At 36.6% G+C, this 25,946-nt stretch overlaps 1 long non-coding RNA gene across 1 annotated transcript; it reads right to left on the bottom strand.

Moving 5' to 3' along the window:
* Positions 1-23,766: 23,766 nt before the first annotated feature.
* LOC133039491 (uncharacterized) lies at positions 23,767-25,675 on the bottom strand. The gene is made up of 2 exons (XR_009688637.1): positions 24,485-25,675; positions 23,767-23,995 (listed from the first exon to the last, which is right to left on the bottom strand). It is a non-coding gene; the product is annotated as an uncharacterized LOC133039491 (long non-coding RNA).
* Between the last annotated feature and the right edge of the window lie 271 nt (positions 25,676-25,946).

Raw genomic sequence — 25,946 nt, 5'->3', positions numbered from 1 at the left:
CTCGCAAGAAAAGCATAATAATATCATACATAAAGCTGACTGCCGTGTCCAACACGATACTGAGTCCCGCTACTGCCATGTCCAACATGGTACTGAGCACTACTGCCATGTCCAACATGGTACTGAGTTTTGAACGTTCAGGGGACGGTACTATTGACAAGTATCCTCCTGATCGGTCGAACCGGTCATACTCCGCCGCCGGTCATACTCCAGCCGTACCGACGGGATAGGTCAATAAGACCGAACCACCAACCGTGTCGACTGATCGGCCGAACCTGGTCATACTCCGCCGTCGGTCATACTCCAGCCTGTACCGACGTGACAGGGTTGGGTGGTTCGAAGCCTAAATACATATCTAATGTAAACTAACAGGCTTCCTACATGCACGCTAAACATGTAATCTACATATGCATACTGTTATACTAATCTTACCTGGATTCCGATTTCAGGTGTGCCGGTCAACCTGACTGGAACTGAAGCTGAACGGCGGACATCGGCTCATAAACCATAAAAATCACAACGCTATAAGCGACATGCTAAATCACTTCCCGGGGACTAAAACTTGAAACTAAAAGTTTCCCTATCGATAAAAAGCATGGCAATACCCCTAAAAACCCAAAAACGAGGAAAACTAGGGTTCTGAAAAATCCCCCATCCGGAAGTCCGGTTGCCCAACCGGAATTCCGGCTCGGGAAAATTCGAACCCCCATCCGGAATTCCGGATGCTCAACCGGAATTCCGGTTCCTCGCAGGCAGCAACCAAAAATTCCCATATCTTGACCAATTCGAACCCAATTGATCCCAAACTTTCCAGACCTGCTAAATAGACCCTAATAAACATTTCCAAGGCATCAAACCTACCCAGAAACCACATACACAAATTTTGCCATTGGAGCTCAAGCTTTGAGTTCCAAACTCAAGCTTGAGCAAAACCACATAACAAGCATGCAAACCAACTAAAATCAACCTAAACTAGCATAATATAGCCTCTGAAAACAAACAACAACATCCAAAGAATTCACGTAAACAAAACATCACATTTTCTTTCAAAATTTCACATATTTTGCATAGAAAACCAAAACCTAGCTCAATCAACTTACATGCTTTCAACAACTCAATTATTCAACACATAAACATGCTTTGATCCTCAAAAATCAACAACAAAAGCAGCAGCAACAACATCTAACACAACATGCATGCATCATCACATTTCATCATTTTTATGCAAAACAATAAGAGAAAGGAGTTAGAGATTACATACCACAACCTAGAGCTCACAATTAGGATGAATTAGCTTTGAGAATTGAAGGAAAAACCCAGCTTTAGCACCCCAAATACCCAGCCGAAATGAGAGAAAAAGAGAGAGAGTTTTGCTTGAATTTTCTATTTTTTTCTAAGTTAAATGAGAAATGAGTAAAAAGGAGTCTTTACACAATAAATCATTCAGCCAAATAACATACATAATTTAAACATTTATTTCATTTATTAAATCATATAAGACAAAATACTATTGGGGCAAAAAGACCATTTTGCCCCTCCACCATAAAATCACTAAAATCATACTAAAGGGGTATTTTTGGGACATTCTAAATTCCCGGCCATTCCCGACATTCCCAATGTCTAAATCCCGCCCCCAAAATACTAACATACTAAGTTGTGATTTCTACTGAGCCAAACGCCGCGTTCCAAAATACCGGACACCGGAAATGCGAAACATAAAAGCTACTGATGACATAATTATGCATATCTGAATTCCATAAATAACAATGATAAATTATTTAAATAGCTATAAATAATTTCCTGATTAACATAAATAACTGCTAATTTCCAAATTAACTAAGCGGGCTTTACACCCTAATTCTAAACCGATTAGACTTAGCCTTCACCATCAATATAATAATTCAAATAACTCAAAATTATTCAAAGGCAGATACTAGGTTCAACCCCGAGCTAAACACGGATCAGAGAAAAACCCGAGAATTGTTCCCCGTCGTAATCGGCCGATCGGGTTCGATACGAGAACCAACCTGGCCGACCTATTGTCGCGTACCGAACAATTCTGGTTTTTCTCCTCCAGCTCGAACCAAAACCAAATCATACCTAATTTGCACTTCCAGAACAGTTCAACATACTAAATACAATGCATTCAACATATCATTTAATCACAATTCATCATGTTACTCAAAATCAACATCTCACTTGTCAATTTTCATTAAAAACATCACTTTCCACACCTATTTGTTGCACAGCCCTTAATCTCCATCAATCTTCATTCACACAAGTTCCAAATCACCCTAAGAACCTACCCTAACTTCAGCTTATACCCCAGCTCTGAATAAATGAAAACCCTCACCAAAACCTAATCTAAACTCATGGAAACCAACCAAGAAAAGAGTAGAAACCTTACCTCCACTTAGCTAGCTCCTAGGGTTAGGATTAGCTCAAGAATTTGAAGAAAAAGAAGTGAGTTTTTCCCTGGTTCCAGCTGCTACAGTGATCGGCAGAAGGAGAAGAAGAGAAAAGCTTGGAGTTGTTGTTTTTTTTTTTGAAAAAAAATGATTCCTTGCCTTGGAAGGCAACTTCTTTAAATAAGGGTTTCTTTTTTTTTTTTTTTTTTTTTTCCCTTTGCAGCCACAAAATAAATAAGTAAAGAAAAGAGATTGCCAAAAATAAAATGACTAAACTATCCCTCAAAATAACCTAAACTTAAATTATAACCTAGGGGCATTTTGGTAATTTTACTAATTCCCCAATCCGACATTCTAATAAAATTCTAACTTAATCCGGGATATTCTCCAAAATAATTCTTTCATTTAATGTCGTGACATTGCTAACCACATAGCTAAAATTCCACAATTGCCGGGCCCAAAATAACGTATTTCATTAAATAATTTCTCAAAAATTCATCTAAGTAAGATCATAATCCTACTTCATTTTCCAAGTAATTACATATTTAATAAAATATGTCCATTTAAATATTATTTATTTTCTGGGATATTACAACTATCCCCCACTTATAGGAATTTCGTCCTCGAAATTTACCTGAAAAGCTCGGGATACAACTCCCGCATCTGCGACTCTAATTCCCAAGTCGCTTCTTCAACTTTGCTATTCCGCCACAACACTTTGACTAGTGGAATAGTCTTGTTTCGCAACACCTTTTCTTTCCTGTCTAAGATCTGTACTGGTTGTTCTTCATACGACAGGTCGGTTTGAAGCTCAATATCTTCATAACTTAAGATATGAGTTGTATCAGATACATATTTCCGAAGCATCGAGACATGAAACACATTATGAACCCCAGATAAGGCAGGAGGTAGAGCCAACCGATAAGCTACCTGACCTACTTTCTCAAGAATCTCAAATGGACCAATAAATCTGGGACTCAACTTTCCCTTCTTCCCGAACCTTCGAATTCCCTTCATTGGGGACACCCGAAGAAAAACAAAATCCCCAACTTGGAATTCAACATCTCTACGCTTTGGATCCGCGTAGCTTTTCTGTCTACTTTGGGAAGCAAGCATACGAGCTCGAATATTCTCAATAGCCTCGCTCGTTCTTTGGACAGCTTCAGGTCCAAGATACCTACGTTCACCAGCCTCATCCCAGTGAATAGGTGATCGACATTTCCTTCCATAAAGCATCTCATACGGAGCCATGCCAATGGTACTCTGATAACTATTGTTATAAGAAAACTCAATCAGAGGTAGGTACTTGTTCCAAGAACCTTCAAAGTCCATTATACATGCCCTCAACATATCCTCAAGTATCTGGATAGTTCTTTCAGATTGTCCATCGGTTTGAGGATGAAAAGCTGTACTGAATTTCAACTTAGTACCCATTGCTTGCTGTAAACTTTTCCAGAATTTGGATGTAAATTTTGGATCTCGATCTGAAACTATCGACTTTGGGGCACCATGAAGTCGAACTATCTCTTTAATATACAAATCAGCATATTGATCCACTGTATACGTTGTCCTCACCGGGAGAAAGTGAGCAGACTTCGTATATCGATCCACTATCACCCAAATAGAATCATAATACCCTACTGTTCTGGGTAATCCCACCACAAAATCCATGGTGATGTCTTCCCATTTCCATTCAGGAAGATTTAGAGGTTGAAGCAAACCTGCCGGCCTTTGGTGTTCTGCTTTAATTTGTTGACAGGTTAAGCATTTTGACTCATATTCAACAATATCCCTCTTCATACCCGGCCACCAATACAAAGCTTTCACATCATGATACATCTTGGTTGTTCCCGGGTGTAAGGAGTACGGTGTAGTATGAGATTCATCAAGAATCTCTTGTCTGATTTCTTTGTCAACCGCATACGTATTCTGTTTTTGTATCGCAACAACCCATCAGATAAGCATGAAAAGTCTCTTGCCAATCCAGCCTCTAACTTCTCCTTATGTCCCTGTAGCTCAAGGTCACCTTGTTGGGCTACTCTAATTCTTTCCAATAGATTAGATTGTATGGTGATATTAGCAAGTTTTCCAATTATAAATTCAATTCCCGCTCTCGTCATATCCTCAGCCAACTTGGCTGAGATTTCCTTTAGTTCACAAACTTGCCCTGGTCCTTTCCGACTTAGAGCATCCGCTACCACATTTGCTTTACCAGGGTGGTAGAGAATCTCGCAGTCATAATCTTTGACCAGTTCTAACCATCGTCGTTGCCTCATATTTAAATCCTTCTGAGTGAAAAAGTACTTGAGGCTTTTGTGATCTGTATAAATTTCACACTTCTCACCGTACAGATAGTGACGCCAAACTTTTAGTGCAAAGACAACCGCTGCTAATTCAATATCATGGGTAGGATATCGTTGCTCATACTCCTTCAATTGCCTAGATGCATAAGCAATCACTTTCCCTGATTGCATAAGAACACAACCTAACCCTTGTTTGGATGCATCACAATAAATCACGAACTTTTCGTCACCTTTTGGTAAGGTTAGCACAGGAGCGGTAATCAACCTTTGTTTCAATTCCTGGAAACTACCTTCACACTTGTCAGTCCAAACAAACTTACAATTCTTTCGGTCAACTCGGTTAAAGGCGTAGAAATCTTTGCAAAGCCCTCAACAAATCTTCGGTAATACCCCGCTAACCCCAGAAACTTCTAACTTCGATTGCCGACTTAGGTCGAGGCCGCCACGCACCGCTTCAACCTTTACTGGATCCACTAAAATACCATCTTTACTCACCACATGCCCCAAGAAACTCACCTGAGGTAACCAAAATTCACATTTCTTAAATTTGGCATACAACTTATGCTCCCTGAGACGTTGTAATACCATTCGAAGATGTCTTTCGTGAGTCTCTTCCGAGTCTGAATAAATTAGAATATCATCGATAAAGACAATAACGAAATCATCGAGAAAATCTCTGAACACTCGGTTCATCAAGTCCATAACTGCTGCCGGGGCATTTGTCAATCCGAAGGACATTACCAAGAATTCATAATGACCATACCGGTCCGAAAAGCCGTCTTGGGAATATCCTCCTCTCGAATCCTCGGTTGGTGATAACCGGATCGAAGATCAATCTTAGAAAAGACAGCTTTTACCCCCGCAACCGATCAAATAAATCATCTATTCTTGGCGTAGGGTACTTGTTCTTCACCGTTAATTTGTTTAACTCCCGATAATCTATACACATTCGTAATGTTCCATCTTTCTTTTTCACAAACAAAACTGGTGCACCCCAAGGTGAAGTGCTAGGTCTAGTGAATTTTAAATCCATCATCCCCCGTAATTGAACTTTTAGCTCTTTCAGCTTCCGCAGTGCCATCCTATAGGGAGCTTTCGATACGTGCTCGGCTCCCGGTATTAAATCAATCTCAAAATCAATTTCACGTTTTGGTGGCAACCCCGGTAACTCTTCCGGGAACACATCCAAATTCTCGAACCACTCGGGACATGCTCCGTCCCGCTAGTGGTTCCCCGGAAATATCCACAACACTTGCTAAGAAACCAATGCACCCCTCACACAACAAATCCCTTGCCTTAAGGGCTGAAATTAAGGGAATCCGAGATCCTTGCATCTTACCCACAAATACAAAAGGGTCCTCGCCCTCAGGCTGAAAAGTTACCATCTTTCTTTTACAATCAATGGTGGCGTTGTATTTAGCAAGCCAATCCATCCCCAAAATAACATCAAAATCCTCCAGATTTAATTCTATCGTATCAATCGATAACTCTCTTCCTTCCACAAACACCGGAAGGGATCGAACCCACTGCCGGAGATAACCAACTCCCCGGTTGGCAACAAGGTTCCAAAACCTCTAGAAAGCACATCACTAGGTTTATTCAAACTCGCTCAATTATTCTACTTGAAATATAAGAATGCGTCGCACCGAATCAATTAATACAATCAATAAAGTACCGGCAACGAGAAAGCCGACCCGTCACAAGAAGGACCGGCATCGGCCTCGCCTTGAGTCGTGGCAAATACTCGAGCGAGGAGCGGGTGTATCATCCTTCTTTTGCTCTAACCGTAGCAATTGTGGGCAATTTCTCTTCATATGACCCACCATTCCACAAAGGGAAATGTGCCCTAGCCCGACACTCGCCTGTGTGATGCCTTTTACACCTCGGACATTTAGGAAAAGTCCGCCGGTTTTCATTCCCACTACGACGGAAACCTTGGTTACCCCGGAATCTTTTGTTTGGGCTCGCCGCCGATGTTTCACTAGGTCTTTTCCTGCGGTCACCAAGATCGGTACCCCTACCCGAACCAAGACTCGCCGTTTGTTTCCACGAATCTCTTCGGCAATATTTTTCTTTCGTATCCGAGCCTCTCGCACCCTCGTAAACTAAAGCCAACTCAACTATCTGAGCATAAGTTTGGGCAACCCCCGGTTGTTTAGAAGCAACAATCACATCCCGGGCGATGTGTTCATCTAGCCCCCGAATAAACTTTGCTTTTCTAGCAGCTTCAGTAGCCACCTCATCTGAGGCAAACTTTGCCAGTCGATCAAACTTAGTAGCATACTCGTCACGGTCATACTACCCCGAGTTAACCGTATAAACTCTTCTGCCTTTGCCGCCTTAATAGACTCATTATAATACTTCTCAAAAAATAAGGCCCGAAAAGTTTCCCAGGTCATATTATTCAGATCATGGCCCTGAGATACAATCTCCCACCAAATACGGGCATCATCTCGTAGCATATAGGTAGCACACCTGACTCGGTCATTATCTTCAACTCGCATAAAATCAAAAATGGATGCTATCATACTCATCCATTGCTCTGCTTTGAGTGGATCAGCACCACCCTCAAACACTGGCGGTTCTCGCTTCCCGAACCGTTCATATAATGGTTCCAAACGATTTCACGCATCCGGTGGCACTACTAGAGGTGCGGAGGATCGGGATTCAGCATTTAGAGCGGCCGAGCTCGCCGCTCTCTCAATTCTCTCGATTTGTTCACCCTGCTGCCGAATAGTTTCTTGCATAGCAGCATATAACTGTTCCCAATTAGGTGGTGGTAAAGGGTTCTCTCCCTCACCGGCAGCCCTGAGCCCAGCTAGCTCGCGGGCACCCCTACCAGTCCGCCTTGGGTGCATAACTATACACCTGCGATCACATTCCAAGTAATAACAATACTGATAAGTATTTCCATATATTATAATCCTTCCCACAACATTCTGATATCGACATAATTCAGATAATCAGGTAATCAGAAAATTAACAAGTCAGTTCGTTAACTTAAAACTTACTAAACCATGAGTCGATCGTGTCCTTGCAGCCAATGTACATATCAAACCGCCTTCGTGATCTAAAAACCTTGGCGCTCTGATACCATGTTGTAACGCCCTGTCCAACAGGGACGCCACGTGTGTGCACTTTATTTAAAATACCAATAATTATATAAGATGTAATTATACTAAAAGTGTGGGTAATTAAAATTTTGATAGTTAAAACTCAACCTTTAAATTGTTTAACAAAAGATAAGTAACATGATTTATGGGGTCCCCCTGTTTTCAAAATATTTACAAACTGATTTCAAAGTATTTTACAACATAAACTTTATATTTTTCCAAAATACAATCAAAATAGAGCATCCTGTAAACTGGGTTGCCTGTGGCTGGTATGTACATTGCTGCTGTGACCATAACTCATGGTTGTTCGACTTTAGCTTTTCCTTTACCTGCACCATAAAGCACCAGTGAGTCACAGAGACTCAGCAAGAAAGTGATCAAAACAATAATTGAAAGAAATTGATTATCCACTTAATCTCATGCCATTATGTTTACTCACTATTCGATAATAACAAGCATTTTCTTAAACATCATACATTCCTGGTACTTAATAAAGTACCACTTTTACCACTCGTTACATACGAGCTGAATATGTCACTATCGTTGCCCGATAACGCAAACGATAAGTAAGAAACCTAACCGCGGTTTCAAGAGTAATTACTCATAACGGTGATAACCGTTTCCAACCCTAGGTAATAACCTAGGCTTAATAAGCTTTAATCAATATCATGATAATAATCAAGATCACCTCCATTCATTCATTGATTTTTAACCACATATGGTGCTTACCACTTTTCTTACCTTAATTCAGAAGTCAAGAATATGGCCGACCCGGGTGGAAAAACAAGCTAGGCAATCCGGTCCTATGTCACGACAATTGAGAAACACAAATAAATACCTTAACATAATATTCGGATTAAAACCCTAATTCTAAACCGATTAGACTTAGCCTTCACCATCAATATAATAATTCAAATAACTCAAAATTATTCAAAGGCAGATACTAGGTTCAACCCCGAGCTAAACACGGATCGAGAAAACCCGAGAATTGTTCCCCGTCGTAATCGGCCGACCTTCGATACAACAGAACCAACCTGGCCGACCTTTGCCGCTGACCGAACAATTCTAGTTTTTCTCCTCCAGCTCGAACCAAAACCAAATCATACCTAATTTGCACTTCCGTAACGCTTCAACATACTAAATACAATGCATTCAACATATCATTTAATCACAATTCATCATGTTACTCAAAATCAACATCTCACTTGTCAATTTTCATTAAAAACATCACTTTCCACACCTATTTGTTGCACAGCCCTTAATCTCCCTCAATCTTCATTCACACAAGTTCCAAATCACCCTAAGAACCTACCCTAACTTCAGCTTATACCCCAGCTCTGAATAAATGAAAACCCTCACCAAAACCTAATCTAAACTCATGGAAACCAACCAAGAAAAGAGTAGAAACCTTACCTCCACTTAGCTAGCTCCTAGGGTTAGGATTAGCTCAAGAATTTGAAGAAAAAGAAGTGAGTTTTTCCCTTGTTCCAGCTGCTACAGTGATCGGCAGAAGGAGAAGAAGAGAAAAGCTTGGAGTTGTTGTTTTTTTTTTTGAAAAAATGATTCCTTGCCTTGGAAGGCAACTTCTTTAAATAAGGGTTTCTTTTTTTTTTTTTTTTTTTTTTTCCTTTGCAGCCACAAAATAAATAAGTAAAGAAAAGAGATTGCCAAAAATAAAATGACTAAACTATCCCTCAAAATAACCTAAACTTAAATTATAACCTAGGGGCATTTTGGTAATTTTACTAATTCCCCAATCCGACATTCTAATAAAATTCTAACTTAATCCGGGATATTCTCCAAAATAATTCTTTCATTTAATGTCGTGACATTGCTAACCACATAGCTAAAATTCCACAATTGCCGGGCCCAAAATAACGTATTTCATTAAATAATTTCTCAAAAATTCATCTAAGTAAGATCATAATCCTACTTCATTTTCCAAGTAATTACATATTTAATAAAATATGTCCATTTAAATATTATTTATTTTCTGGGATATTACACTCATATTTTAAACTATTTAATTAATCTTTAACTTAATTGATATATATATATAATATTATTGTACATTAACTAATTAATATGCAAAACTGATTTTAAAAAAATGTTTTAAAGTTATTACAACATTAAGAATATGCAAGTTGTTCTTTAACATCGTGTATTGTTAGAGAATATTAAGAATATGCAACATCAATATCAAAATTTAAAGAATATTATTTGTCACAAAGAAAAATTATAATATATAAATTAGAAATTATTTTTTTTTAGAGGAAAGTAATTTATTAAAAGTAGAAATTAAATGTGCATGGTTTACTTACAATATTACCAAGAGAGATGACATGAAGGAAAGTGAAATCTTGTCCTCTGAAGGTGGAATTTTCATCCATCTCTTTGGGGAGTAGGGCAATAATTCGATGTGTTGAATTAGAAATATTGCCTCCATGAATGGGCCTAGAGAGAAAAAGAAAAAGTATTAGAAAAATTATATTTACAAATCATAACTTGCATCGATGAAAAAGTAATAAGGTGGAATTTTCATCCATCTCTTTGGGGAGTAGGGCAATAATTCGGTGTGTTTATATTGCCTCCATGAATGGGCCTAGAGAGAAAAAGAAAAAGTATTAAAAAAATTATATTTACAAATCATAACTTGCATAGATGAAAAAGTAATACTATTCACTTATATATAAAAACTATATATGTAATTTTTGGAAAATTTATATTATAAACATAAACTAATACATTATCAACACGAAGGACAATACAAGAACAATATAAAAAATAATTGATAGAGGAAGAGTGAGAAGATCGATGGAAGAGTGAATGATAAAAAATAATTAGGTTAAATATAAACATAAACTAATACATTATCAAGAACAATATAAAAAATAATTAATAGAAGAAGAGTGAGAAGAAGAGACTAATACATTATCAACACGAAGGAGAATACAAGAACAATATAAAAAAATAATTGATAGAGGAAGAGTGAGAAGAAGAGATGGAAGAGTGAATGATAAAAAATAATTAGGTTAAATATAAACTAATACATTGTCAAGGAAAATAAGAAGAAGAGATGTGAAGTGAATGATTAAAAATAATTGGGTTTAAATGATATTGGTGTATATATAGATAGATATTTTAGTTTTTCTAAATTATATATTTAATTATATTATTATTTAAAAAATCTATACAAATAATTAGTTAGAATATGTAGAATACGATTATTTTTAATGAATAATATGTATAATATAAATAACATAATTATTTAATATGTAAGTTAATCGTAAATATTATTTAATTTTATGGGTTTAATTATTGGGTTTATTTTTTGAAATTGGAATGAAGCGGTGTAATTTGTTAGAGAGATATTTGAATGAATAAAAAAATTTCAAAAATTGTTTGTTATAGAGATATGTGGATAAGATATTTTTTTTAATTTTGAAAAAGATTGTTTAATTTTTTGGGTTTAATTATTGGCTTTATTTATTTGTTAACGTTAACCGTCTGTGAATCGTTAAAACAAGAATTGCCGTTAGATAGCCACTTTTAATATATAAAGATATAAAACATTTATAAATATATAAATATTTAATATCAATTTGATCATGATGACCTTATAATTCATTGGTGATTATTTTTGAGTGTTTTGTACTCATGATTCTCTCCCACTAAGCCAGAAATATCTCAGCCACAGCATGCACGCCAACTCATTCATAATTAATTAGATTCAACTTAATTAAAATCATAATCCAAAAATTTTCAACGTCGAAACTTCACCACTAGTTTTTTATTTATTTATTTCTAATATTGGCACTGGTGGTCCATACCAGCCACTACAAATATAAAAATGTTTTTGTGGTCCAAAATGACTTTATATGTTTTTTTTAAGTTGGGTCATTTTATCTGGTTTATCTTGTTAAAAATTTGCCAATGATTAAACGAAACGGTATTAATTAAAAATTAATTAATGCATATGTCTATGCTTAATTTGATGATTATCCCTCATCTCACTATGATTATTAATTCCATGAATACTTTTTGTCAATAGTACTGATGAATCCCTCTAGCGAATTCGATGCACATATATTCCAATTCCATACACACATATGCAAATGGAACATTATATATAATTAGAAGAGTACACACTATCAAACGCACATATTTATATATATAAATATAAATAAATTTATAGAATATATCTTATACTAAATAATGAAAAAGAAATCGACCTGTAAAGTCTGTCAACTTATATAGAGTAAAACAAAGATTACAGCCTTAAACGATCGGATCTCTACATACTTTTTTCATTTGATTTATAAGCTACTTGTTTACTTTTTTAAATTGGAAAGATTCAATGAAAAAATGACATTTTGGAAACATATATCATTTAAAATTTTCAAATAATTCGAAGGTTTAGATTATTCCTCGCAATTGTTGTTAAGCCACTTAGTGCCAGAGAAGAAAGTAGTATTATTAGGTATGAACCCACTCAAAATGGTACGTATATATACTCTAATTAAATTTTTAAGTAATTATATTAATAATGAAGAGTAATTTACGGAAAAATTCTTGAATTTAATTATCCGTTGGAGATAAATATTTAAGATTGATTTTTAATAGAAATAATATTTAAATTATAATTCTTGGACATTTATAGGTACCTGACCGTTAAGTACGTGACCAATTATCGACTGTTACGTGGTCATTGACTTAACACTTAATAATCATGTACCTACAAAAGGAATGAGGATCCTCTGTTAAAAATTATTATTTCATATTGTGTTAAAATAATTTAAATTTGACACCTGAATTAATTTAATTTATATTAAATATGTTAACTATATTTGTTCACTCAATTAAAAGTTTAATTTTTTAATAAATAAAAAATTAGTTGAAGTGTCAAATTTAGATTGATTTAACAAAAATATGGGACACCAATTTTTAACAGAAGATCTTCCTTCCCACAAAAATTAATATAATTTAGATATTATTACTATCAAAAATAAAATTTAAACATTTATATGCAACATAGAGTTAAAGTAAGATATTTATGATGTAAATTACTCTAATAATAAATAATATGGTACAATAATTTAAGAAGAAATTACATAAAATATGGTAAAAAATTTATTACAAAAATATCACAGAAATTTTTAATTAGCTATAGTCTTTGATATGCCATTTGTTAACCATTACATTTATATGGTATTTATTTTCCCACATTTTTACAATACGATTTTATTTACCCGATATTTTTAGTATTAAAACAATTATTTGCAGGTTAAAGGGTTGGGATTTATTCTCTTCCCTTGTCCTTTGCGTTGCCAACTTCTTGCACCAGTCTGCTTGAGCTTCTCGACGGCCACTACTACATGATAAGAATGATTTAGTCAGGCTTCTTGTATTTGAACAAATCATAACTATCTTTTTACCAAACCGAACTTAATTATCTGATTATCGTACAACTGCCATTTTTATCGTCTTCAGACCGGTGGCAGAGAAAAACCAATTGAGTTGAGGCTCAACTATTTTTTGGTGTGATTTTGTCTTGAGAAATTTATTTTGAGATACATTTGTGCTTAAGTTTATTAGGTGAATTTGAGGGTTTATTCCTTGGAAAATAATGCTAAAATTTGAGAGGTTGTTATAGAGGTTAGGGTTAATTTTTAATAGTGGATTAATCGTGGCTAAGATTTTGTAAAGACCGCTTAATTTTAATATGGAAATTAACAAATAATTAGGGTTTAATTCAAAAATTAGACTTTTAATTACGATTTATGAATTTATGGAGATATATTTGAATTCTAGGGGTGTTACTTATGTTATATATGAAATTTCATATTTTATATATTTTATGCCTGACAACATTGGAACGCGATATTTGGCCAATAGAATCACATTTTCTTATGAGTTAGTATTTTAGTAATAGCGGAGCAATTTAGATAGACATTGAGAATGTCAGAAATATTTGAGGTATATAGTTTGACCAAAATACCCCTAAGTGGCAAGTATGCCTTTTGGCTTAAGCAAGGCAAAAATGATCTTTTTGGCCATATGATTCTTTTGTCCTTTGGTGATGTAGTCAAGTAGTGCCATTTGATATTTTTGACGATAATATTAAGATTAATATTCTAGATTTTTATTTATTCTTATAAAGTAAGAAAATAAGTCAAGTAGTACCTTCTCCCTCTTCAACCTTCTCATCGTCTCGACCCCTTCAAAAAACCAGCAGAGAAATTGGATTTTTAGCTCTATTTTTTATGTTCTAGTAGCATCTAGTGAATCCAATACTAGGGACCTGTAAATTGCCGAGCAGCTGTTCGACTCAGGTTGACCGTCACACATGAATTCAGAAACGAGGTAAGATTAATATAATAATATGCATATGTCTTTACATGTTTAGTGTACATGTTTATTAAGCCTGTTATATTACATCGATAGTGGTATCAATACACGTAGAGTTGTATTGGATACCGATAGATGTATGTTTAGCTCAAATACTGATTGATGCTATCACATCGGTGCAGATAGAGGATGATATTATGGTCGATAGTATTGTTGTATGAACATTCTAGACTCAGTAACGCTAGGGTGCGGGGATAGGGTTACAATTGGGGGTATGGGCGCCCAATTGTAATCCAAGTTATATTTATGAGTATGAGTATGCTTTTCTTACTGAGTCTGTCGACTAATAAATATTATTTGCATGTGTAGGTAAAGCTAAGGCTAAGGCTAAGCAGCCATGACGGCGAGGAGATGAAGATTTTACATGTCGAGGTGTTTAGACCTAGAGCGTACAATTTTTGGGACAGGTGGTTGTATTTTGTATAGTCGCTAGACAACAATTTTTGTATTAAGTACTTTGAATGGGTTGTATAGTCGCTAGTCATTAAGTAAAGTTTTAATTATTCACAATTTTCAATAAACTCGTTGATTAGCAACGAATTACAAAGTTATTATAAAATCACGATAACTCGTTTATACTAGTAGGGTGTTACAATTTGGTATCAGAGCCACAAAGTTGTCTTCCGAAAATTGTTACTATATGTACAATCATCATTAGAGATAAGCTCGATTCACGGTTCAGTAAGCCTTTCCTGCTTTAGTAGTTTATTTTATTAGTATGTTATAAGAAAAGCCTGATACGAAGCATGTTAGTAGCATGATAGCTGAATATGTGTATGTTTTAATTTCTAAGATAAGCGGTAATTAGTAATTTTTTCTTAATCTCAATCTGACTATGCTAGCTCTTTGTTTCACAGGCTGTTCTATTAGAACGGATGCCAGGCGAAGCATAAGGAGCCGCGGTAACTCGGTCGAATTCAGTGGCGATCAGGGAGCCTAGTTTTCCCTGAATGTACGTGGCCAAGGAAAAGGCCCAAGATGTAGGGCGCGCGGTCGGGGAGATGTTAACCCACTTCATTCTGCCCAGGATTGAGAAAATAGGTTTCCAGCAATACAAGCCAGAATCAATGAACAAGACGAAGAGATCAGACGTTTGAGGTCGCATGGTGCTCCAAAAGTGCTAGCTCTTGAAATGAAAGTGGCCCCTGCCCCTGCTGTAACACTTTAAAAACTTAGACGCGCTACAGTGATTTTCTAATTGATGTGCCACCTCTGCTAATCAAAGGATTTTCCTTAAAAATCGTGCCAAATTAAAACTTTTGATTCAATTACTAAACTTAATAACCTTTAATATAATATTTACAAAAGTCATGATCCCATATTTAAACTTTACAAATATTCACAAAATACATTAAAATTTGGTCACACCGCGACTACAAAATGTAACCCCAGATGTCTAGAGACCGAACACTCCAGATTGCTTTGCCTCGACATGTACAAACATCATCCTAGCTTAGAGCTCACTCCTATTTAGCTTTTGTCTTTCCTTTACCTATACATGGAAATAGTAACTGTGAGTCGATAAACTCAGTAAGAAAAGCATATAACAAATAATATAATAACGACTTGTATTTAGGCGTCCATAAACCTATTTACAAGGCTTAACAAATGAGTAGGAACGTTCTTTATTAGGGTATAGCCACTGTACCACATACACTATGTACCAAACTGTCCGAGTGTTGGTAGGGTTTGTTTTGTACCCTAAGTACCACTAAGTATTGTACCATGCACAACCCTTACTTTTCCGTACTTGTGCTGGTAACACCGTAACTACTCTTTAAACATTATAAACCATACCAATACACTCTGTACCATTACTATACTAGTGTTTGTAGTGTACAAATCAAACAAGCATGCATATATATCACACGTACATACATTCACATTTATACAATATATTTTATGCTATTCTTACCTCGTTGCCGAATTCAAGTGAGTTGGTCGACTTGAGCGAAAAACTTCATGCTTGATGGATGCCCTAATCACATAACATAAAAAAGTAAACGACACACCAAAACCCTAATCCAGGAGACCCAAGCCTCAAACTAAAGGTTTTGTTATTAACAATTAATACCACAATACCCTAAGTATCAAGGAATCAACCAACTAAAGCTCTGAAATCAACACAAATTGACAAAATGGATTGCTCAGGAAACCTGTCCTCGAACCGGTTAACCGCTTTTACATGACCTAGCAAACCGATTAACCAGTTTCACAAGACCTAGCAAATCGATTAACCATTTTGCACCAGGTTTCCCCAAGCAATCCAAATCCTACCCAAAACATGTCCAAACCTTACCAAATCTTCCAAAACATCTAATACAACTTCCAACAACATATTTCAAGCAATAGAATCCTGAAATTTGTACATAATCTAAACATGCCATTAAAGATCCAAGGTTGAGTTTTCAAACTCAAACTTGGTCATTCACCACATCGCTCAACAACATCAACATCCAGAACTCATTCTCAACTCAAATTAAGCTTAGAAATTGAATCACAACTCACCCAAACCCTAACAGCCATTAAATCACAAAATTGCATACTCAAACAAAAATTAAAGCTTAAAATAACACAAGGATTAGAGCTCTATGGTTACCTTTGCTTAACACCACTTGAATTCAGCTAACATTTCTTCAATTTACTCCAAAAAAAAAATCTAACTCTTGGCTGGTTCTTGCTAGGCTCGAATAGGAGAGAGAGAGAGAGAGTAAGAAAATTTGGTTTTCTTCTTTTTCTTTTAATTTCCCCAATAACAAAAAGCTATACTTAGCCGAATAACTTAAAAATGGGCAGCTACCATGCTAAGAATAAGCCACCTAATCCCCTTAATAAAATGACAAAAATGCCCTTATTCTTAAAACTTAAGCAATTATAAGACTAGGGGTAAAATTGTCCAAAACTATAACCCCGCTTAACGTCGGTACTCTATTTATCTCAAATATTAATCCTACTAAGAAAAAGATTCTAGACTTACCCATGTGACTCAAACGACCATCCATCTCATTTTGCGTCGTTGCTGAGCAAAATCATAAAAATTGTATAGTTTATATATAATACAAATAATACCTCTAGAGTTTAATAAAATCTCCATAATTGAGAAATTATAACTCTAGTGCCTACTTCTAATAATGGAACCCATACTTAAATAAATTCTTGAATAATGATAAAAATATCAATAATTAACGCTAATTACCTCTATTAATCCATATTCTAAAATACGGTCATTACACTTGTTGTGCAGGTAGGGTCGGTTGCTGCTATGAACTAGATGGAACTGTTGTGTGAAAGATTCTGCAAGCAGGCACCTCTAGTTTTTTTGGGAGGTCCAGATGTGATAAAATTCGAACAATGGTTGACGATTATTACATAAATACTAAACTTTATGGGTGTCACCAGCAACGACAGAGTGGCTTGTGCAACATTCCAATTCTAGGAATATGCCCTTGTTTGGTGGGACATGGTGGTCCTGACTCGGGATGTCACTACCATTACCTGGTAAGAATTCTCGGATTTGTTAAATGCAAAGTATTATAGCGAGACAGTTCATAGTGCAAAGAGGAAAGAATTTACTTAGCTGACTCAGAAAGATAATATGACCGTTATTGAGTATACAACCCAGTTTGATATATTGGCTAGGTTGGCCTTGAGAATTATGCCAACTGATTTTAGTAAGTAAGAAAAATATATGGGTGGATTGAATTCCAAAATTAAACACAGGCTTATGATCACAACTGATCATAACACCACCTATGCTGATATGGTGAGAAAAGCACTGCGAGCTGAGGGCACAGTTGAGTGCATCTAGGAGTCCCAATGGACTCATATTGTTGGTGGAGCCACTACTCCTCCTACCTCTGATTATGGAGCCACTACTTGACTGCTGACCAGAAGAGAAAGGCACCATCTTGCATCTAGTGGCTCAAATTAGAACAAGAGTCTTTGAGGGAACCAAGGTCGAGACAACCGTCACGGTGGTTCTGAAACCTGATATACTTACCCAAAATGTCCTAGTTGTAAGAAGCATCATTTGGGTGAGGATGTTTCAATTGTGGTTTGCTTGAACACTATAAGAAAGATTGTCTACAGTTCAAGAAAGAAGAACATAAGATAACCGCAAAGCCCGCTCCAAGAAGGGTCTTTGCTCTTACTCAAAATGAAGTAGAAACTAGCCCCTCAACTCTTACAGGTCAGCTCTCGGTCAACAACTCTTACTTCTATGTATTGTTTGACTCTGGGGCCACTCATTCCTATGTGGTAGCCAAAATTTTTAATAATTAGGGTAGGTCGTATGATAGCTATGATAAAGCGTTTGGAACCCTATAACTGCCTGGCGGAGAGTAAGTTATCTCTAAAAAGTGGGTTAGGTCTATGCCAATCAAAATTAAGGATAGGGAGTTGTGTCCTGATTTGGCATAATTGGGCTTAGCAAATTTTGATATCATACTTGGAAAGGATTTTTTGTCAAAGTACTCAGCTAGTATTGAATGTAAGCAAAAGATGGTGATCTTCCAACCTGAGGGCGAGGAACCATTTGTATTTGTGGGATCAGTTCAACGATCCCAGATTCCAGTGATCTCGGTATTGAAAGCTAGAGAATTATTACAAAATAGATGTCTAGGGTTTTGTAAAGCCCGCTTAGTTAATTTGGAAATTAGCAGTTATTTATGTTAATCATGAAATTATTTATAGCTATTTAAATAATTTATCATTGTTATTTATGGAATTCAGATATGCATATTTATGTCATCAGCAGTTTTATATTTCGCATTTCCGGTGTCCGGTATTTTGGAACTCGGCGTTTGGCTCAGTAGAAATCACAACTTAGTATGTTAGTATTTTGGGGACGGGTTTTAGACATTGGGAATGTCGAGAATGGCCGGGAATTTAGAATGTCCCAAAAATACCCCGTTAGTATGATTTTCATGATTTTATGGTGGAGGGGCAAAATGGTCTTTTTGCCCCATTAGTGTTTTGTCTTTTATGTGATTTAAATGGATTAAATGTTTATCTTTAAATAATTGTTTCATGTGTTTTAATGGCTGAAATAATCAAGTTAAATGACTATTTTCTTTTAGTTTATTTCATTTTCAACACTTATCAAAAAATAGAAAAAAAACTTGGAAAAAGAAACTCTCTTTTCTCTCTCTCAAATTCGGCTGTGCATGTGTGGGTTTGGAGCTGGATTTTGCTCAATTTCTCTAGTGAATTCTCATCCATAGCTAAGCAATCTTCAAGCTAGGTTAGCTCCTTTAATTTTCTCTTGAATTTTGATGAAAAATGATGATTCTTGCATGAGTTTTTAGTTGATTTTGCTGCTGTGTTTTTGTGGTTAATTTGTGTGATTCAAAGCATGATTATTGATGTTGATTGAGCTGTGTTGAAAGCATATTAGTTAGGTTGTTCAAGCTCTTAGTTTTTATGTGAAAAAGTATGATTTTTGAAAGAAAATGTTATGTTTTGTTTCTGTGAATTGCTGGATGTTTCTGTTTGTTTTCAGAGGTTATATTATGCTAGTTTAAGAGGTTTTAAGCTAGTTTGATTGCTGTTTAGGTGGTTTTGCTCAAGCTTGAGTTTGGAACTCAAAGCTTGAGCTCCAATGGCAAATTTTGTGTATGTGGTTTCTGGGTAGGTTTGATGCCTTGGAATTGTTATTTGGGACCTATAGAGCAGGTCTGGAAAGTTTGGGACCAATTGGGTTTGAATTGGTCAAGTTAGGAGATTTTTAGTTGGTCGCTCGCGAGGAACCGACTCGGTTGAGCATCCGGATCGGATGGGGGTTCGTACTTTCCCGAACCGGAATTCGGTTGGGCAACCTGTGCCGGTTGGGGGATTTTTCAGAACCCTAGTTTTCCTCGTTTTTGGGTTTTTAGGGGTATTGCCATGCTTTTTATCGATAGGGAAACTTTTAGTTTCAAGTTTTAGTCCCCGGGAAGTGATTTAGCGTGTCACTTATAGCGTTGTGATTTTTATGGTTTAGGAGCCGCAATCCGCCGTTCGGCTTCGGGCCTAAAGTTGACCGCACACCCGAAATCGGAATCCGGGTAAGATTAGTATAACAGTATGCATATGTAGATTACATGTTTAGCGTGCATGTAGGAAGCCTGTTAGATTACTTTAGATATGTCTTTAGGCTTCGAACCACCCAACCCCGTCACGTCCAGACAGCCGGAGTATGACCAAGAATGAGTATGACCGGCTCGACCGATCAGCCGACACCGGTTGGTGGTTCGGCTATTGACCTATCCCGTCGGTACAGCCGGAGTATGACCAAGCGAGTATGACCGGCTCGACCGATCGTAGGATACTTGTCAATAGTACCGTCCCCCGAACGTTCAAAACTCGCACCATGTTGGACATGGCAAGAGTGCTCGCACCATGTTGGACATGGCAGTAGCGGGACTCAGTATCGTGTTGGACACGGCAGTCAGTTTTATGTATGTTATTATTATGCTTTTCTTACTGAGTCTGTCGACTCACAGTTTACGTTCATGTGTAGGTAAAGGCAAGGCTGTAGTTGATGGACCGTGACCGAGCATATGAGATTGTACATGTCGGGGCGGTTAGGCCTGGAGCGTACGATCCTCGGGACAGCAGGGCTGAGATTTTTGTAACTGTCGTTAGACGACTTTATTTTGATGTAAAAGTTGAACAGCAAAAACGTTTGTAAATATTTTTATAAATCGGGATCCCGAGACTTTTTGTAAAATGGTTTATAAGTTTAATGAAAAAGCAAAAATTTAATTAATCACGTTTTTCCATAAACCTCGTTGATTAGCAACGAGCTGCACAGTACGTTTAAAAATCACGTAATACGCCTAAGATAGTTAGGGTGTTACAGGTTTTCTGCAATGGTATTGAATACCACATGGCCTGAGTAAATTCGGCTAGAAGACATCAGAGTAGTTCAAGAATTTTTAGATGTATTTCTTGATGATCTTCTGGGTTTATCGTCGTAGTGAAAAATAGATTTTGTTATCGATTTAGCACCTGGAGCAGAACTAGTTTCTAAGGTAGCTTATAGAATGAATTTGGCACAACTTAAAGAGTTAAAGATTCAGCTTCAGGGTTGCTTGACCTAGGGTTTTTACGACCTAGTGTGTCACCTTGGGGAGCTCCCGTGTCATTTGTTAAGAAGAAAGATGAATCCCTATGCATGTGCATTGACTACCAAGAATTAAATAAATTGATATCAAGAATAAGTATCCTTTACCAATGATCGATGACCTGTTCGATCACGTTTAGGGGAAGGCAGTCTTTTCTAAGATTGATCTCTAATTGGGCTATCATCAATTGAGAATCCAAGACGAGGACATTTTAAAGACTACTTTTCGCACTAGGTATGGGCAATATGAGTTTTTCTTTATGTCTTTTGGACAAACCAACGCTCCATCAATTTTTATGGATTTGATGAATAGGGTATTCAAGGATTTCTTTGATATATGTGTTATAGTATATATCGACGACATCCTTGTGTACTCTCAATTAGAAGCGGAGCATGAGAAACACTTCCGGATGGTTCTGCAACGATTACGAGAACATAAATTGTATGCCAAGTTTAAAAAATGTGAGTTTTGGTTATCTCAGGTGTCTTTTCTTGGACACATTGTCAGTAAAGACGAGATCAAAGTCGATTGAGGGAAGATTGAATCCGTCAGGGATTGACCGAGACCAAAGACAGTTACAGAATTCAGAAGTTTTTTGGGTTTGCCTGGTTATTATCATCAGTTTGTTGAGGGAATTTCTAAAATCTCAACACCTTTAACTGAACTCACCAAAAAGAATCAGCAATTTCTGTGGACAGACAAGTGTGAAGCAAGCTTTCAGGAACTTAAACAAAGATTGATCGTAGCTCCAGTATTAGCCCTACAATCTAATAAAGAGAAGTTCGTGGTGTACTGTGATGCATCCAAACAGGGTTTGGGGTGTGTTTTTATACAAGCCAATCGGGCCATTGCTTATGCCTCCCATCAGTTAAAGGAACATGAGCAACAATAGCCAACGAACGATCTAGAAATTGTCACAGTAGTTGTTGCTTTGAAAATTTTGCGACATATCTCTTCGGAGAAAAGTGTGAGATTTATACAGACCACAAGAGCCTCAAATATTTCTTTACTCAGAATGATTTGAATGTGAGACAGAGACGTTGGTTCGAGTTGGTTAAGAATCATAATTGTAAAATCTTTTACCATCTCGGAAAAGATAATGTGGTGGTAGATTCCCTGAGCAAAAAGGGGCCCAGACAAGTAACTAGTCTGATTAAGATTTCACCTTACCTAGCAAATGATATGGTTAGATCGGGTATTGAGTTTGTAGTAGGCAAACATAATAATTTGACATTACAATTGGATATATTAGACAGAATTAAAGCTCCAAAGTTAACTGATCCAGAATTGGTGAAGATCCGACAATAAGTTTTAGCTAGTAAAGTTGAAGATTTTACAGTGTCGAGTAATGGGGTGTTGTTGTGTAGAACAAGAGTTTGTGTTCCAAGTAGTATGGAACTTAAAAATGAAATTCTCAAAGAAGCTCATACCACTCCTTATTAACTGAATCCTAGCACTACCAAAATATATCAGGATTTAAAAACCATTCTACTAGTGGTGCGAAATGAAGAAAAATGTGGTAGAATTTGTATCTCGTTGCTTGACTTGTCAGTAGATTAAGGCTGAACATCAGAGACCTGAAGGATTGTTGCATTCTCTAACTCTTCCTTAGTGGAAGTGGGAAGATCTCGGGGTTGAATTACCTAGATCCACGGGGATGTACAATTATATTTGGGTTTTAGTGGATTTATTTACTAAGTCTGCACATTTTCTACGGTGAAAACAACATTTACAGTAGATCAGTATGTAGAGTTATATGTAAAAGACTAGTGAGGTTACATGGGGCTCTGAATTCCATTATATCGGATAGAGATCCAAAATTTACCTCAAAATTTCAAAATTTTGGCAAAGTCCCGAGCGAGCCATAGGTACCAAATTAAAAATTTAGTAAAGATTTTCACCCTCAGACTGATGGACAGTCTGAGAGGACAATGCATATGCTTGAAGATATGTTGCCGGCCTACGTAATAGATTTTGAAGGCTCCTGGAAGAAGTAGCTACCATTGATAGAATTTTCATACAACAACAACTATCAGAGTACCATAGGGATGGCTCCATATTAGATGTTGTATGGCGGGAAGTGTAGATCTCTAACTCACTGGGATGAAACTGGAGAAAGAAAATATTTAGGTCCAGAATCAGTGCAACGAACCAATAAGGCTATAGAAAAGATCAAGGCTAGAATACTTTCCTTTCAGAGTAGGAAAAAGAGCTATGCAAATTCAAAGTGCACAAACGTAGAATTTTAGGTATGAGATCATGTATTCATACGAGTATCTCCGATGAAGGAATTAAACATTTCGAGAAAAAGGCCAAGTTATGCCCTAGGTTTAGAGGGCCTTTCGAGATTCTCGAGAAGGTTGGCCTGTAACACCCCGATTTCCCGAGATGTCACATAGGATAGTCCGCATAAAACAATTTAATAAGATAAAGACAAACAAATACTTCTTTATTGAAAAATATCCAAGCATGAGATCTCATTGTTTAAAACAAAATTCTTTTAGTACTGTAAACTTAAATAAGAACTAGTTAAGTCAAAATAATAGTTCCAAAATGTTTAGCAGTTAAAAACATTAAAAGCAAAATACCGTGCCAGCCCCCTAACATGCGGTCCACGCCTCGAGCTCTTCATTCTCACTGCTTAGCCTTACCCTTACCTGCACACAGAGTACCCGTGAGCTAACACCCAGTAAGAAGAGCTATGTAGGACATAGCCCTCCTAACTAGTTACTTGACATAATTTGCTCTTTTATATTAATCAACAGTAATTCACATTCCATAAATATATCCACAACGCATGTTGTTCTCACATGCACACATCAAGTCTCATACCGCACATTATACTCACATACGATAATCAACTATTCTCTCATGTTGATCAGACATGAGGTAACCTACCCTGCCTTGTGTTATTCTCACACTTGGCATCCAACAGGGCAATTAATTACCATAAGTTGTACTCACCCATGATAATATTATAACCTGCAAGTGTTATGCTCACACAAGCAGCAAGACCCTAATATTATTCTCATGCTAACGATGCTCACAAAATATAAGGAAATCATAACACAATCAAATCAAATAGCAAACCAACCCAAGTTGTATGCATAACATACACCCTGTGTACAGATGTCCACTCTTCTTACCTCAGTTGCTAAGACCACACTTGCTACCTCGAGCACCTCAACGAATTTCCTTGTTGAGAACAAGATCCTCCAGAAACCCCTGAACGGAGTGTCGCCGGAGTTCTCGTCGGTTTCGTCGCCGGTAAAGTGTAACTTTGTCTCCGATGGCTCTTGAAGCGTCCTTTCGATTGGGGAAGCTCTCCACAATGCTCAGGACCTCAAAACGATCAAGAAAAGTGGTCCGAGAAGGCAGATCGGGGTTGTCTTCTTCGTTGGCGGTGTACCGTCTTTAATGGAGTCCAAAATTTTGGATTTTCGTTTTGGACGTTAAAGCTTCGTTTTCTTACGTCAAAAACAATCCTTAGGGTCCCATGCACTCAAATATAACCTCCCTTGACCCAAGAACAAGCTTAAACACGTTCGAATTCGAGTCCGTAACTAAGCCGCACCTTTGAAGCTTCAAAAATGGCGAATCTCAAAACGACGACTTCCGCCCCTTATACCACGTTAAAAAGCTTCCTTAGGTCGTATATAAGTGATCCCAAACCCCCACGTTCACCCAGGTTTCACTCCGCTTGAAGAAACGAAAGTTTTCGGTACCGTATACGCCGTATACGTGCTCTCTCTCTCTCGTTGGTTCTCTGTTTTGGGTGAACGAAAATAAAGTTTAAAACCTAATTTCTATCGTGTTTAAACCCAAGCAAAATATCGCATTGAACCGAAGTGGAGCGATTCCCATTCCACCAAAATAGGCATTCGGTTCGGTTGAATCGTTCGTGTGTATATACGTATATAACAGTTAATAACAATAATAATAATAATAATAATAATAATAATAATAATAATAATAATAATAATAATAATAATAATACGTATAATAATATGTTAATAATAATAATAATAATAATAATAAAAATAATAATAATAATAATATACCCATATAACAATATTCAGACATATGTATCTATTAGGCATTATGCACATGCCAATAAAATCAAATATTATATCATCATAAAAATAATCCCATACATATTTAAATCCATAAATATGTAAAATAAAAAAAAATACTCTAAGCTAAATAAAATTACAAAAATACCCTTTCGGAGTTAGCGGATATTACAGGCCTGGTTGCATATCATCTAGCCTTCCCTCCAGTACTTTCAGTAGTCCATAACGTGTTTCATGTTTCTATGTTCCGGAAAACGTATCGGATCCTACTCATGTGCTGAGTTATGAAAACTTAGAACTTCAGCCAGATTTATCATATGAAGAACAATTAGTACAAATTTTAGATAGAAAAGATAAAGTCCTTCGAAACAAGACAATAGCATTAGTCAAGGTGCTCTAGTAAGGTGGAGGAATCCACTTGGGATTTGGAGTCTGACATGAGGGCTCAATATCCAGAGTTATTCAGGTTAGATTTTGAGGGCAAAATCCTTTTAACTGGGAGATAATTATAAAGACCGGTTAATTTTAAAATGAA

Source organism: Cannabis sativa, chromosome 6 (assembly GCF_029168945.1).
Source record: "Cannabis sativa cultivar Pink pepper isolate KNU-18-1 chromosome 6, ASM2916894v1, whole genome shotgun sequence".
Lineage (NCBI taxonomy): Eukaryota > Viridiplantae > Streptophyta > Magnoliopsida > Rosales > Cannabaceae > Cannabis > Cannabis sativa.
Note: the sequence above shows the minus strand (reverse complement) of the source record. Positions and strands in the feature narration are given on the sequence as shown.